The sequence below is a fragment of the Gallus gallus genome, chromosome Z, assembly GCF_016699485.2.
Source record: "Gallus gallus isolate bGalGal1 chromosome Z, bGalGal1.mat.broiler.GRCg7b, whole genome shotgun sequence".
NCBI lineage: Eukaryota > Metazoa > Chordata > Aves > Galliformes > Phasianidae > Gallus > Gallus gallus.
This window is the reverse complement of record NC_052572.1, coordinates 28,911,312-28,928,347: the sequence shown is the minus strand read 5'-3', so window position 1 is coordinate 28,928,347 and position 17,036 is coordinate 28,911,312. Positions and strand designations below refer to the sequence as shown.

Here is a 17,036-nt window from a genome sequence, read left to right as displayed (position 1 = left end):
CAAACTGTGTTTGGTTAATAACACGTAAGTGCAGCAGAATCTTCTGCATTTTCTTAAATTTGATGAGATCTTCTGAACAGGCAGTAAGACTCAAAAGTGTCTTCCAGGAGAAGACCTTCCAGGTTATAATTTGCTTTTGGAAAGAAGAAATTCTGGTAATCTAATGGCTGAGAAAAAAATATATAGGTAAATCTTGGATTACATAATTATTTTCTCCTAATAGCTCCCTTATTTTTAACACATACAGACAGCCCTGAAAAATCTCTTTTCCTGATCTTCATCTTTTAGTGTATTTGTCTTCATCACTGGGTTGCATCCTGCTCATTCTTATATTATCTCTCTGTTCCTCATGTATACTATACATCTGCCTGCAGCTGAGTAATGCTAGAATGCACCACTCTAGTCCTCCCAGGAGCCATGTGATTAGAAAAATTTCCAGTGAGCTCTGAGCTTTGAATGAGAATCTCTATATTTTGAGGAGTGTGTACAGAATCCCAGCATTCTGTATTTTAATTGTCTGGTTTTAATGCATTTATTACATCTTTTCCTGTTTTTATATGAAAATACAGTTAATGTTGTGGGTTTTTTTTTTTGCATAGCTTAGCCATGTTTAGTTTATGAATGGTGCAGCAGGACTTCTAGTTGAGTTCAATTTAGAAATACCTAATGTGAAAACAAACTTTGCTGTAACATGTTGATTTAACTTCTGAACTTCTGTCATAACAGTAATTTAGGTGCCAAAGAGCTCCTAAGAACTAACTAACAGAGTGCCAGACTTCAGGTCAAAGCAGTCATATCCACAGGACGGTGTACCCCACTAAATGCATTAATGCAGTCCTTCTTTAGAGGAACAAGACAGATCTTTGAAACTACCATTTCATAGACCAAGAACTTGTCATTAAAGAGCCCTGTGCCTTGCAGAGTGAACATTCTGGATCCAATCAGTTTCTACTCACTCAGTACCTGCACCACATCTTTCATCACACAGTATATATCCTAGATTTATAGGCAAAATGCGGCTTTATTTTGGGATCCTGCCTCTTGTACATGGAAGTTCAACAATCTCAATTTCACTCATGCTCCTGCATCATCAGCATGAGATCAAAAACCTAGAAAATAGCCATATTCTGCTAACACAGAGAGCATCACAAATAAATCACAGAACTCACAGGTTGGAAGGGACCTTAAGAGATTATATAGATCAATATCCTGCTCCAAGCAGATATGATGAAATCACATTTCTCAGATTAGACATCATCTTGGACTACTGATCATCACTTGAGACAAACTATGTGCCACAGTAGTATTTATTCATGGCATTCTGGATGGTGGGGGAAAAAATCACAGAATTTAGAATTCATGCTTTTTTAGCTTTGTTCTATTTGTAATGCTAATTAAGGTAGAATTCATGCATTTGTAAGTCAAAGATATGGATATAACTTTGACTGAATATAAATTCAAAGTTTCTGGAGTGCTTTAGAAAAATCTAATACTTTTTCAGGAGTAAACATATAGAGTGATATAACCCTAAACTGTTAACAGAATACAAAATAGTTAAGAATAGCAAGAAAGTATCTGCAGCAACCAGTAGTTCTCTTCTTAGAGAAGACAGAAGTTCAAAATGACAGTGATCAAAACAACTGTAAAATATGGAAACAGCAAGCACAACGGCAAAATATTTCAATTGTGTCAGAGAGGTGGGGTGTCAGGGCTGATAATCCCAGAGGAACAACTTGTTGTCTTTTGAGTGGTCTCCTCTGAGCTCAGTCTTCACCATAAACATAGTTTGTTGAGTCATGACAACTGACACCTCCATATCAAAGGATGTCACTGCAGGGAGTCAGTAATGTCAAAGAAATCTTTTGCAATCTTATGAAAAAGATAGCTGAGCATGCACAGTAAGTAATTTTCTGGGCTATAAAACAGCATGAAACAAATAGCAAAAGAGCGGCTACCACTAGCTGATTACTGGAAGCAGGCACTGAGACTAAAATTTTGCATACATATTTTTCTCCTCTAAATCCTCTGGGATGAATTGCAGAAAAATGGAAAATGTTTGCTTGCTGCAAAAATATTTTCCCAAAAGAGTGAAAATCCTATGTGTTTTAAGCCTGTTTTATTCCCAAGCACTTTAACATGGTCCAGTTTTTTCCTCTTCTAAGGATGCAAATAAAATATCTCTAACACTTTAGAATAAATGCATCCAAAGGTTCACTTTGCTTCCATGGAGCTCATTTGTTTTCCAGTTGTTACCAACAGATTTTAGATTCTAAATGATCCTAAGCGAGAAACTCACCTGAAACACATATTTAATTTTGTATTTTTTTTAAATGTTTGGAAAACAAACAGAAACTAAAACCTCTACTGCAACAGAAATAAAAAGGAGACAGAAAAAAATACAGATACATAATAAGGAACAGTAAAAATATTCATAATGCTAGTGGTAGTGCAAGCATTACTGATAGCAGTAAGGAATGAGATAATTACATAGCTGAAAAGACAGTTATTATCTTATAGGATGAGGATATTTTAAAGGGAAATTTCTCTCTCCGTCTTATAAGAATATGCACAGAATGTGGAACTCCTCATGTTAAGAACCAAATGAAAGTAGTCAGGGGCCTTACCTTTCATTTACAACATCTTCCTCTTGCAGTAATTAATTGTGACTTCACTTCCTTATCCAGTGGGCAATTACCATTAAAACAGAATATCACATACTTTAAACAAAATCATTGTTCAAGTGATTTTAGTTTAATTCCATTAATGATAACTAGCAATACCCTTGGATCTAGCCATTTGTAAAAGTGCTGTTTTCCAAACATGGCTCCAAATTAGCTGCAATTATTCTTCTCCAGTCTCCTTGGTGTGTTTTTCTTTTCATGATTTGCATAATTACCTCATTTCAAAAAAGGCAGGTGGTAGGGCAGTGCAGGTGAAATCATATTGTTTGTTATTTAAACTCTTCAGAAATCTCTGCCTGCGGACACTTGCTGTAGTATTACAGTACACCAGAGCCTAACTGAAGAACACCATCTGAAGTCACAAGTCTTTTAAAACAATTTATCTCTATATTCCTGACAGAAATATAGTCAGAAATACATGGAGATTCTACCTCCCATTTAACTATCCAGTAAAGAAATGTGTAGCCTGGAAGAAAAGAAACACAATGGATCTGAAGCTACAATGGCACAAAAAGCTTCTGAACCAATAAATATTTATGAGTGAATGTTTATGTGATGGATATAGATAGATGAAAAATATCTAAAGGACAAGATCTACCATTTCAGATCAAGTGCTCCTCTTACGCTTAAGAAAGTCTGCAAAAAAATAATTCTGAAGCATATAATGGATTTCTTTGTATCTGTTGCAAGTTATAATATTGTATTTAAATGCTGAAACAGCAAAATTGATTTATTAGTTTAAGACTGTAATGGGAGACAGTAAAAACAAAAGTTTTTTCTTACAGAATGGCAGAGGGGGTTAAGTAATTATAAAAAGAGTTGGAAGCAGCATTTGAAGCAGCTCCCAAAGCTGCATTTTGTCCCTAGGTGTATGTGCTTGCAACAAACACAAAAATAGCAGAGTGAAGATAATGAGAAGCACGTATGATAACAGGACTAGAACGTGAGATGGAAGCACAATTATCATTTGCTGGGCACAGGGGTTCTTAGGTTTTAAAGTGTCTTGTGTATATTCTGTTGCAGCTGAGAGGCCATTGTGAATGTCCACAGGGTTTTTTTTTTCACAGTATTGTTCATTTGCAAAATACTTTTATCTAGCAAATTCAATAAAGAAGCGAGAGAAACAATTTTCCCTTGAGGTCTGGATTAGTTCTTCCTACAGCTAAAGGATCGTTTTTTTATATTTTCTTTGTTTTGGACCTGGAAGAAGAGTGCCAATACTGTGAAATTCATTGAAAAAAATATTTATATACTAGAACAAATTACAACAAAACAGCACATTTTAAAAAATAGTAGGATTGTATTCAAAAACTCTCCACCCATTTTTTTCTCTGTGAATCAAAAACAAGTAAGAATCCTCTTTCCTGTTGTCTAAGCCCCCAATTTTTGTCCAAGTGCAAGTATACTTGGGTTCTAATGGAAAAGAGAGCCTGGACAAAATGTCTTCGTGGCTTTTCAAATTAGACATACACTGTGAAAGGTAAGATAAAGAGAGACAAGTTTACTTCAAGGCTTCCAGAGAATCAGGTCTGTAGCATTATGATCACTTCTTCTCCATCACTGATTAACTCACATCCATGTCCCAAACATGTCTCTTCTGCTACCTATGTTTGAGGACACTGAGAAGACAGTTACCTTTGTCAGATGTGCATTCTAAGAACGTATCCCCAGAGAAAAATGCTCTACCTTGCCTAATTAAAGCCTGAGTTATATCCTTTAATAACTCAGAAAAATAATCTTAAGCAAGTGGAAGAACATCTCTCTAAGACATTTGTATGTTTGTGGTAGAGGAGAGCTGTTCTTCTCTTGAAAGCAGATAAGTAAATGTTTCTAACAGTCTATTTGGTGGTACACCCCTCTTTTTTTTGTTGTTGTTGTTTTTCAGTTCCTAAAGTTCCTGCTGTTCCTATGATTATTCACACATAGAGAAAGTATATTTGTCCCCATTCACAAAATATATCTAAGCAATAATTTCTAAACATCAAAAATTCCTGTGATACTCTCCCTGTTCTAGTAGTACTTATTGTACCTTCAGCTTCCGCTTCGAAATACACTTCCAGAGAGATGGATTGCTGGGATCCCAGTTTTATCTTTGCTCCCATCTAATTCTCTTTCCAACTCCTACATTTAAACAGAAAGTTGGAGATAGTCCTCAACAGTCATCTTTAGTTTTGTTCCAGAGGGATTTGTCACACAGCTGGTGTAGACACGCAAATACACACCAAGAAGATGGAAACATTTCGGCACCCTCATGCACAAAGATAAGACAGCATTTCTGTACATTCTTGCCTCAGCATTTAGTAGTTCATATTCAGCAGAAACCCAAAATATCTAGCAACGTTTAAACATTTGCAAGAAATGCAGAAGCAAATCTTTCATCAGCAGTAACATTTATTGTTTGGGCAGTGTTCCTTGTGTCATGTAATCCAGTTACTTTTTTGGGTTTTTTTTAATTATTAGGGTTGGAAAGTAAATGGTCCTATTTATTATTTTGACAATTATTTAATTTTCTTTTTACTGCTGTTTCTGTTTTTCTGGTAAAATGGTGGGAAAAATCAACATTATATAGTCATTTAGTCTGCACAATAAAGAATGACTGAAAAAACTCATGATCTAGTTGACTAGAGTGTAAAACACCAGGATTCAACACTCAATCTTATTAACCTGTTCTTTTAATTAACATTATGTAATTTTTTTAAACAAAAAGTACTATTTTATAATAAAATTTCATTCTTCTGTTCAGACTTTGCATTATTTGAACAGTACCAGAAGATGTTCACTTAGAACAAGCAGCTTTGATCATGAATATGCGCTTATCCACTACCATGTCTTATTGATTAAACAGGATATTTTTCCTCTTATTAGAATGAAGTTGCAGTTCAAAGGTTTTACAAAAACATCCACCATAAGAAATTGAAAAAGCAAATGTGTCATGCACTACAACCTCCTGTGCATTACATAGCATTACTTCTTCCCAAGCTTCTATGAGGTTTAATGTTGAAAAAAAATGAAGTGTGTGCAGTATGTGCTGTAGTTGAAATTTAAGAAAAGTTCAAAAAATCTGTTAGAAGTCAAATGTGCACCTTGACAAATGTCATTATATCAGCAGATAAGTCTTCATTTGTTTATTTATTTAAACATATCATGACTTGTTTCATCCAGATGCAACTCACAAGTGAAAGCTTTGTCTTATATCTTCTAACAAAACAAAAAACCTTTGCACTATATTAAAGAAAACAATCCAAAAATGCTTTAGAAATGACTGAGTCCCAGAGACCTGTTAGATGAAGTAGGGATATCTCTGATGGTGTTTTTGTATGAATTTCAGTAAAGATGCACATGGTCTTTTTGCAGAAGGACAGAATACAGTACTCTTCTCCATTTTGATGGATTGTTTGGGTTCTTAGACTTCTTTTTTTCTTTTTCTTTTCTATTTTTTCCTGAAGCTCTTGTGATTTAATAGTTCTCTGAAGCTCTCAGTAATAATTCCTCCTATGGTAAGTTCCAAAACAGGATCCAAATGTCTATTGAGCCTCTGATAGAAAAAAAACTGAATAAAAAAATAAAACAAAGGTTTGCACTCAGAGTAGCCAAAGGGTCTCAAAGCATTTCAAAAACAAATGAATTCTCACAGCACCTTAGCAAGCTGAGTAAGAATAGAGGATGGTAATAGGATTATTGCCCTCATTTTGCTAGCACAGATACGAAAATAGGGAAGTTGAATAGTCTGCCATGCTTGTGGTACGGACTTAAGAGAAACCAGATCTCCTGACTCCTTGTTTAACTGTTAATGTAAAGCATTGCTAGTGGTTAGCCAAATTTTGCTAACCTCTAAACATCACAAAATCTCTCCTGAGATATCATATAGCAACTAATAGGCAAAGGCAGGATCCAAAATCCATTAAAGTTAATGGGAATTCTTTTACTAGTGTAAACACACTGAAGCCTGAAGAATTTCCCAAGCCTTATCAACCCTAACACTATAAAACTGGACTTGATTTTGGCACTTCCTGCAACGGTGCCAGAAAGTAGTCTAATGTTGTCTCTCTTGCAGCATTTTGGAATCACTTTTCTAAGGTTTGGCCAGAGCAAAATAAGAGAGTTCTCAGAAGTGTTCGTGTACTCCGGTCTGGCAAGCCCGGTCCTCTGACAGTGCTGTGGGTGTGCAGCTGTTTCTCAGGGAGCCTGCAGGCCAGAAGTAATCCCTTTTTCTGCACTATTTTTGGAAAAGAAAATAATTTGTTTAGTTGCTTATATGTAGCATATGCATTCATATATTTTATGCTGGCTTCTCACTTCCAAAACAGTCACTGAATAATGCCCTTTAAAAGTGCTAAGAGAATGTCACAAATAAGGAGAAAAAAAATCAGCTAATTTCAGAATCCAATCAGCTCTGTTCTACACTGTTCACTTTTTAATACCTACCTCTTGTTTGTTTGAGCTTTTCTTGTATTCTGTCTCTCTCCATGTAACAGAGTTACACGAACCCAGCTCAGAGGTAAGAGTGCCACCTATTGAGTCCATTCTAATATTTGTAATCCTCTACAAGGAAAACAAAAGCTTACACACAATTTCTTATGACACATCTTCACCTTAAAAAAAAAAAAAAAAAAAAAAGACAAGCAGTATCTTCCTGACTGAACCCAAAGTTAACTATTTAGAGAAAAAAAATATGTATGAGGAAGGAACAAGATCTTCTTAACCAATATATCATCATTCAATTGGAGAAAGGAAAAGGAAAGGGAAAAGAGGAAAGGGGAAATTGGAGGGGGGGGGAGGAGAGGGATGGAGAGGAAGAGGGAGAAGGAGAGGGAAAAGGAGAAGGAGAAGGAGAAGGAGAAGGAGAAGGAGAAGGAGAAGGAGAAGGAGAAGGAGAAGGAGAAGGAGAAGGAGAAGGAGAAGGAGAAGGAGAAGGAGAAGGAGAAGGAGAAGGAGAAGGAGAAGGAGAAGGAGAAGGAGAAGGAGAAGGAGAAGGAGAAGGAGAAGGAGAAGGAGAAGGAGAAGGAGAAGGAGAAGGAGAAGGGGAACGGGAATGGGAACGAGAATGGGAACGGGAGAGAAAGGGGGGACAGGGGGAGGGGGAGGGAAAGGGGAAGGGGAGAAAAAGGGGACAGGGGAAGGACAGGGGGAGGACAGGGGGAGGGCAGGGGAGGGCAGAGAAGGGCAGGGAGGGGCAGGGAAGGGCAGGGGAGGGAAGGGAAGGGAAGGGCAGGGAAGGGCAGGACAGGGCAGGGGAAGGAAGGGGAAGGAAGGGGATAGGAGGGGAAGGAAGGGGAGGGGAAAGGAAAAATCAAGACACAGAAAAAGGACATGTGCTTACAATAAAAAACAGTGCCTTCAAGAAAGGAGCAGTTTGCTTAGAACATTTCACTTCTAGTTCAGGGTAAGTTTCTCTCCTGACACGACCCAGAAAGGATTTTTTCCTCTCATCATACTGGCTAGTCATTATACTAATTAGATACTTTGCTAAGCCAGGGTGTGCTAGATGTCACTTTGGAAACACTTCAAACAGTATTGAGTAATACGAAAGCTGAATATAAGGCAGCCACATTATAGGGTCATATTCCAGAATGAACTAGCTTTTCATTTTTTGGCAGCAAAATTGTAAAGACAGTGCATATTTTTAAAAATTGCTGGAATCTCTAAAAAGTGAAGAAAAACAAAAGGACTTATAAGAACACTGATGATTTTTCCACTATGTTACACTTGCACATGAGTTGCATTTTCCTGGCATCTCAAGCAATGATGACATATGAGAAACATGTATATTTTTAGAAGAGTTGTACTATGGTTGAATTGGGTGTATATACTGAGTTTAATCAGGAGGAATACTGCCCATATTATATGCTTCATATAATGGGCATTAGCTGAACAAACAAATCATTTCCTGAAATATGCAGAAAAATAATCAGGCAAGAAAATTATCAGAAATTCCATCAGTATATGAATACTTATCTCCTCAGACCAGGGAATAAATATGTGTACTTCAATCTGACTTTCCATTAAATGCTTCTTTGTCTCCTTTGCTTTTCTGAACTGTGGTGCAATATTGTTTACTGTTGGTTCAAAGCAAAGTTTAGGGACAAAGGAGAAAAAAGCCACTAACCTGATTCTGATCACCCTTTAGGATGATTCTCACTGTAAGAGCAATGGTGTACAAGAAATGATAAAGGGGGGAATTCTGGTAATGTTATTCTAGTTCTAGTGTGAAAATATATCCAGTGAAATAAATAAATGCAGGGTGGGGAGGGTGGACAGAAGAGCTGGGAGAAAACATGCAAGTAATTATTGCACCCAAATGACTGCAGTGATGATTTGATAGCCCCATGGTGAGCAGACAAACATGAATGGCTGTCACAAACTACAACACCTGGAATATCCTGGCAGCACGTTTTGTTCTCAGTATGCAAAAAATGTGTGAGTGGCAGAGAGCTATATTTCTCCAATCCAGAAATATCTTTTTCTTGGTGTTACTTAAACTAGTCTACTAGCATTTCTAGGAGAACAGTGAATCCGGCCAGCAAGCCATGCAGACAAAAATCCCTAAAGCCTAATCAGTAAACCTTGTCTACATATGCTTATTTTATTCACCCTTCAGCAGTCAGACTGCTCCGACTCCCCAGCCAGGAGAACACCTTCTCATGTGCTATTCTGAAGCCAATACAGTAATCTATTCTATGAATTGAAGACCTCACAAGAAAGATTAATTCCCACGGCCTTATTTACTTCTCAGACAAGGTCTGAGACTCCTATACATGGGCATAAAAATCTGACTTCATGGGAACTCCTGAAATAGCTCAGAGTATGTGCCTGAGGCACGATGACTCCAGAGTTCTCACTGGAACTAGGTATTCGAATGCATGAACTCACAGTACATCCAGAAAGGGTCAGATCCTGCTTTCCTAAGCATTTATATGCTCCCAGTATCTATCAGTAACTTAGGTCTCAATAGGAGTTAAATTTTTTACTCTGAACATAATGGCAAGAGATTATTCCTAATGATTCTCAATTCCTGGACTTCGTGCAATTTATGAACTGGACATTGACATGAATAGAATGGATTGAAAAGAGGTGAGGAATATTTGTTTCACAGAAGCATCAGCTGCCTGTAATATAGCTGAATACTTCCCTTTCCCTTGAATGAGTTTTGATCTTGCATTTTGGCAGCAATCACACAAGGTAAAAATCACTCTGAGTAAGGATATGAGAGGGGAATAAAAGGAAATAAATGTGTCTAACAAAACATGCTGTTTTATTTAAAGGGAAAGTTCTTTTGAGGGCTCAAGGTCTGGGTCTCGCTTAGCACTGCTACACAAGCTGGACGACTGCCAATATATCAGGTTGCAATAGGCCATTAGAAAGGGCTGAATATGGATAATCTTCCCTAAGGGCTGAGCAGAGTCATACTGCCTTGATTACTTTTTTTAATTTAGATTAAAAATCCCTATAACAGTTGCAGTCTAATTGGAAAAAGACTTTAAAGGAGCTTTAGGAAATTAGGTAAGAATCGTTTTTATTATTGTACTGTGCAGCAATTGCTGCAAAACTCTTCTTTCTGAGATGAGGAGTCAATCACATGAAACTTACCAGAACAGAAAACTAAACCTTGTCCCTTAAGGGTTTTCATCTTTTGAAAGCTTATTTTACTGTGACCGTTTTATTTCCAGTCAATAACAGAAACCAAAACAGCTGTTGGAAGGGTTGGTCTCTCAGCACTCCGTGCGCTTGCACAGTGCTATTAACAAAAATGAGCTTGCCACACAGGTGACTAGCCACTAGAAGCATAGGGCCCATGTTATGATTTGCTGAATTTCCAGAAAAATATTAAAAATACTATTGCCAGTATTTCATTTAGAATAGAGAACATTTCTGAATCCATCTGAGCATTTTCCTACAGTGCTGTGATAAGAACCCCAGCATTCTCGCCTCTTTATCACTCCTGATTAGTAAACCATGAACCATAGAAATTGTAAAGATGATCTGAGCTCTGGAATTCAAAGGTCGGGTACAGTGCTAAAAAGGCTTTAACCATCATTTAATTTCAAGGAAGAAGCATAAACATGACAATCCTGTGCAACAGCACCAACATGCTAATGCATAGAAGCTGGGGCACGTGATAAGAAGTAAGAGGAAATCTCATCAATGGTGAAAGACTCAAGTGTAATCAGAATTCATAGATATGACAAATAAATCAAAACATGACACAGATTGCAAGCTAGGAGAGGCTTGTGGTGATTTCACACAGATGGGCTGCTGAACTCCACCACAACATTCTCTCACTCTGCCTCCTCAAACGAAGAGGGGTGAAACTCAACTACTACCAACTACTGTTGTGGGCAAATAAACTTGGCCTGGGGAAAATTAATACAATTGATTGCCAACTAATAACATTAGAGCAGTGAGAAATAAAAACAAACTAAAAATCCCTTCCCTTCATCCACATCCTCATCCTTCTTGCACAGAGCAGCACGGGGGAACAGAGAATGAAGGATGCAGTCAGTTCGTAACACTTCATTTCTGCCACTCCTTCATGTTCACTCTCTCTCCTGCTTCTACATGGGGTCCCTCCCACAGGATGCAATCCTTCCTACACTGATCCATCTGCACAGGCTTGCCACAGGCTGCAGCTCTCCCAGCATGGCTCCAACATGGGATCGTACCACAGGACCCACCCTACAGGCACTGCTTCACTCAGGTCCTCATGGGCAGCAGTTCCCCCAGACCTCTTACCCCACTTGGACTGCTCCTGCAGGGGGTGTCCATGGGCTGTACTTCCTTCAGACCTTATCCACTGCTGCACTATGGCTGTACTTGGAGATCTGCTCCACTTGGTGCCCATGGGCTGCAGGGGGACAGCCTGCTCCCCTGCTCTCAGAGGCATACTCAGGGTTGCTCATGGTTCATCTCTGGCAATGGTATGTCCCAACTGGAGAAGCTGGAGTTGGCTCCGATCTGACATGGGGCAGTGCTGGGCTCTGCTCACAGAAGTCACCTTTTCATCCTTCGCCGCTGCTACCAAAACCTTGCCAGGTAACCCCTACAGAAGTCTGCCACTTACTTCTTTCCAAGTAAATTTTCACCAAAGTTTCACAATAGCAGTACCTCTGTAATCACTGTCAGTCTTGAAGAATTACAAAATTTGGCTCCTACTTACATTGCTATCATTAATCTTAATGACAGCTTTACAGAGGTAGCCATAGTATCCTTGTGATTCATTCAAATAGGAAATCAGATAGTTTAATTGGAGAAAAAGAGCAGGTAGAGATGCTCAGTAATTTGTATATTCTTGACTTCTTAAAGGCAGGTTTTCAAGTGCTGGGGTTACACTTTAATAAATTAGCTCCACTGATATTTCTTTGATCAGATTTTATATATACATGTAAAGATAAACAATGTATTCTGAATACCACTTTTTAAAAAACCTGGAAACAAATCTGCACAATCACTCTGATGACACACAGTTTCACTCCAAACTGGTGTCTAAATTCTCCAGAATTTCCTGTCAACCCGGTATATTCATCAAGTCTTTATTTTTATTGTGTAGAACAGAAAGCAAAATGTAACACCCCTGTACTCCCAAAGAACATCTAAAGCACCTGGAGCCCCATTCCAAGAAGAGAGGCTGAGAGCGCTACATGGATGTTTTGAGATTGAATCTGAAGTAATATAAAGGCAGTAGAGGAATTTACTGAGCAAATCAAACAGAGAAGACAAATTCTTTAGACTTGCTAGAATTTCAGAGCAACTTAGTCCCTGACCCAAGATAGCTATTTGCAATTCTTGGCCCTTGCTGGAGGTGAATGTGTCTCAGCAAATGCTGCTCAGAGTGTCCCCTATAGCTAAGCATCTGGCTCTACTGTAGATGCATCTACTAACAAATGAGCAAATGTTCACAAATCTGGAGCACGTACTCAAACAGATTCCAGTAAGTTTTAAGATTAAGCAAGCTTCTTATAATGTACACTGAATATATCTGGGAGAATGTTGTATTATGTGACAAATATTGAACATGTCATTTGACTCAATTCAGCAATATAGCCCTCTTTTATGTTTTAGGCCACTTTTACATCACAGTTGCTCACACTTTATATCAACAAAAATAAGTTAACCTATTGGAAAAGTAAAATTACAACCAATGTATAGGCTTTGTGGCTTCTCTGATGTTAGCTAAATTATTTTTATAACAAACCAACTTGAAAATTCTCGTTACTGAATACATAGACTGACTGACAGACAGAAAACATCCTTATTAAATACTGAGTCTTGATACTACATATGATTTCTGAATAAACTTTTCCCTTCCTGTTTCAGTCATTCTGTTCAATCATATGACAAGAAAAAGACTAAGGCTGGGGAAAAACCTTAGTAACATCTTTATAATAATTTAGTGGGAGAGGGTGCAAAGAGGATTCGTTTTTAAATTTAAATATTTAGGAATGTTTCAGTTAAGTAAAAATAATTTTCTGCCTCTCAGGACCCTTCATAAGCCATAAAACTAATTCTCATTGTTATAGCTCTTTGAAGTTTTAAAGGATTCTCGGAAAAGATGTCATTTGAATTGAAATAGGACCCTAGGTATTTCTCATCTTTCATAGTAGCAAACAGATTTTAAACACAAAGAGAAGAAAAATGGTTAAAAATGTAAAAATGAGATGAGTATTTTAGAAGTATAAATAATACAGAGCTGCAAATTACAGAGCTGCATTCTTAAAAATTCACTCCCAGTGATTAGCCTCCTTGAGAAGGAAGGATCTATGCATGAAAAGTATTCCTCAAAATCTTCCATGTTGCTTTCCAATAAACATTCCCTCTAAGATAGAAATTCACACAAGTATCCAAATAGGCAGAATGAGAATCTTCTTCTATAAGCAGTTTTTAACTCCACTTTTGTCTATGTGCAGATAAAAATTATCCCAACCAGGGGAACCAAGAAATTTCAGCAGACTTTCTTCTGCTTATTTGGCCATATAAATGCTCTTTAACAGGAATGGTCTCCCAGCATCTAGTAGTCAAAGGTATTTCCTACAGAATAGCCTCCAAAGTTGATTAACATTTCCAAACCAGTGTCTGATTTATTTTGGGCCCATGTATCTCTCCTTCTGTAGACCATTAACATTAACAAGAGCCTTACCTTCTCTTCAGGAGTAAAATTGTTTTCAATATTTTTTCCATTCTAGTTCCCTCATGGAATAGAAGTCTGGTTCCTTGAATAACAGAAACATAAATTCAGACATAAAGACATAAAATTAGAATCTATTAGGATAGTCAAGTTGTTGAAGAATAAGAAATGCTTTTCACAAGCAGATTTCTTCATGAAAGTCAAGAACTGAGGTATCAAATGTGTGCAGATAACCACAAATGTGAACACAGAAAGCAGAACACAATTAGCCATGCAGGATCAAAACCATAGGATATGTTCATAGGGTAATCCAGGCTTCCAGGGTCCTTTCCATGCTCAGCTTGTTGCACACAGGTCCCAGAAGATCTCCCCTGGGATGCCCCCCATCTTCACCACTCCCAGCCTCCATCCCCACAGGTCTTTTCCTCCCTGGGGCAGGGGTAAGCCTCATTCTTTTTGAATATCATAGGGTCTCTGCCCCTGCCTGCCCCCTGTCCAGTTCCTCTTGAGTGGTAGATCAGCCCTTGAGTGTATCTGGTGGTCCAGTTGATGTCATCTGCAAACTCAGTGTCCTCCATCTTCTCCTCTGAGTCACCGATAGAGATGTCAAATGGGACAAATCCTAGGACAGACACTGAGGGACCAAATTCCAGGCAGGACACAGTGCATTAAGTAGCACTCTCTGAGCGCAGCCATCCAAATGTGTGCGTGTGTGTGCTTGATTCACAGGCCTGCACAGCACAGTATCCCCTATCCAGCTAGTGCTAGTTTGAAGATGATGCTTGCGGAAAATTTTTATACTCCCACTAGCTTATTTCCTCAGCTTTTAGCAATGATAAGCCAAGCAGCTTCCATACCTGAGTTTAAACTACTTGGTGGATTGCTATTTTTTGAACACTTACTTTCTGAACACATTTCTTATTGCAATAAATCCCATAGCGTCATTATGTACCATGTGGGGAAGGAAAAAACTCATTTGTTGTAAACATATTGCCAAATAATGTCATTTTCTCCATCTTCATTCTATTGTGGGAAAGTGTGACTAATCAGTCCCTGTTCACTTTCTACTCATCATTCTTGGATTTATCTAGTACTTTCAGCAATTTTTCCTCCCGGAGTAAAGATGCCTGGTTTGTTTAATCAATCCTCATGAGAAAACGAATGGAACATTATTGTCATCCTTCTCCCTTTTCAGTTCTATTGTGTCCTTTTTGAGATGCTGTAATGAGAGTTGCACTCAGTATTAATGATATAAGCACATCTTGGACTTGGAGCATAATAATGTTTTCTGATTTGCTCTAATTTTCATTCATTCCTAACAGTTTATTTTCCTTTTTAACTCTCTCTGCATATTAAGCTGATGCTTTTATAGAAATAGCCACAGTGACTCTACAGTCTTCCTTCTGAACAGTAACAGTTCATTTTGAGCCCGTCACTGAATATATATACACAACGTGAGCACACTGTTTTTCCCAGATGCATTACTTTCTCAGTACTAAATTTATCTTTCAATTTATTGCCAAGTCACTCAGTATAGTGACATCCTCCTGCAGCACTTTGCAGTCAGCTTTCATTTTACTGCTCTGAGTAACTTTATATCACCAGCAAACATTTTACCTCACTATCTATCTATCCATTTTTCTACAATTTTGGTGATAGATGGATAAATATGCATCTCAACTCAAACACATCTTGAACTCAACTAATGAACACTGCATCACTGGACAGTTATGTCTTCTTTATTCTTTTTTTTTTAAATTATTATTATTTTTTAATACTAGCCAGTAACAGCAGTGCTTCATCTCTGGCCCTATGTCAGCTTAGGATTTCTGAGTCTCTCTTGTGAGAGGTGAACAGGGCACTTTGAAAGCCCAAGCATTAAACAGGCACAAGATCTTGTTGATTCCCATTTCCACTTGAGCCTGTAGTGAAGTCTAAATCATGCAAGTCATGACTTCATTCTACAGAAGCCGAATTTAATCTTCCCTTTTATGTCATGTGTATTCATAGACATCATTGTCTTTTTATTACAGCTTCTCCTGTTTGTCCAGTATGGAAGCCAAGCATACCTGCTGTACCTAGATCTATTGCGAAACCATTTCTAAAAACCAGTTTATTTAGCCACTCTGCATGCTTCTGGTCTCAGGGGGTCATTTTAAACAATAAATTATGCACCACAGTTAATAGGCCAGAATTTTTTTACTAAATGAGTTTATAAACCTTTGTTCAATATAATCTTGTTTTGGTAATTTACTGCTTTTCAATTTCATATTTTTTATAGAGAAACTTCAACATGAATGCTATGGTAGATTCCTTCACAGTGCTTGAAACTTCTCCCAACTTAGTACTACCATATATTTTGAATAAATACTATCTCTTCTGCCATCCAATCCCCAGTGAAACTATTGATGAAGTGAACAGACCTGCAACCACAACAGATCCCTGTTGTATCTGTTCTGAAAGCATTTTCCAAATTGATGGGAAGATATTGCTAAATATTCCTATTATAATTGTACCTGTGTGTCTGTATTCACTTGCTCCAGAAACACATCCAGTCTCCTTCTTCATTTTTTAATCTCTTAGAATTTGACAATATAAATAAAACCTATCCAGAAGGATATAGTACATTTTGCTCAGTCTTCTTTGTTGTAGCTCCTAGAGTCTTGTTACTGAAGAGGACATCTGGAGGAGCATAGAGCTGTATGTTGACTGTACTCAAAGGCAGTTGCTGCACATACACATTTAAGAGAATATTCAGACACAAATTCAGTGCTCCAAATTTCTGCCTCTCCCTGTTAGTTCTTCTTTTAGTCTCTGTGGTACTCCTGATGCTCAGTAAATGATTGCCTTCAAATGCCTGCCTTGACAGCTGAGCTCCATAAACCATCACCAGCAAAACTTGAACTGAGTCAAGGTGTCACTTGAATAATTTATATGAGTACTACTTTTACAACTTCAACACATTTAGAACAAAATCCAGTACACATGACCTACTTGTGTAAGAGTCTGTTCATGGCAAACTGGGGCAGAGAGGATGCTCCTGAGATGGGGGAAAAAAAAAGAAAAAAGAAAACAGAGCAAGAAACAGCAGCTCCACTAGAGTTGATTATATGATTTATAACAATATATAGCTTTCAACACCACCGCCAACAACAACAAACATCCAAATAAATATAAAAATAAAAAAGCTTATCAGAACACAGCAGCACAAGTTTGTTCAAGTGCAAGCCTTCAGC

General features: G+C 37.8%; 1 long non-coding RNA gene across 1 annotated transcript in view; it reads right to left on the bottom strand.

The window, feature by feature from the left end:
* Window positions 1-4,136: 4,136 nt before the first annotated feature.
* LOC121108479 overlaps window positions 4,137-17,036 on the bottom strand; it is a 79,578-nt gene continuing 66,678 nt past the window's right edge. The window contains exons 2-3 of the long non-coding RNA XR_005843012.2: window positions 13,813-13,885; window positions 4,137-6,231 (exon numbers count right to left, since the gene is read on the bottom strand). This is a non-coding gene — a long non-coding RNA (uncharacterized LOC121108479). The remainder of the gene's footprint in view (window positions 6,232-13,812; window positions 13,886-17,036) is intronic.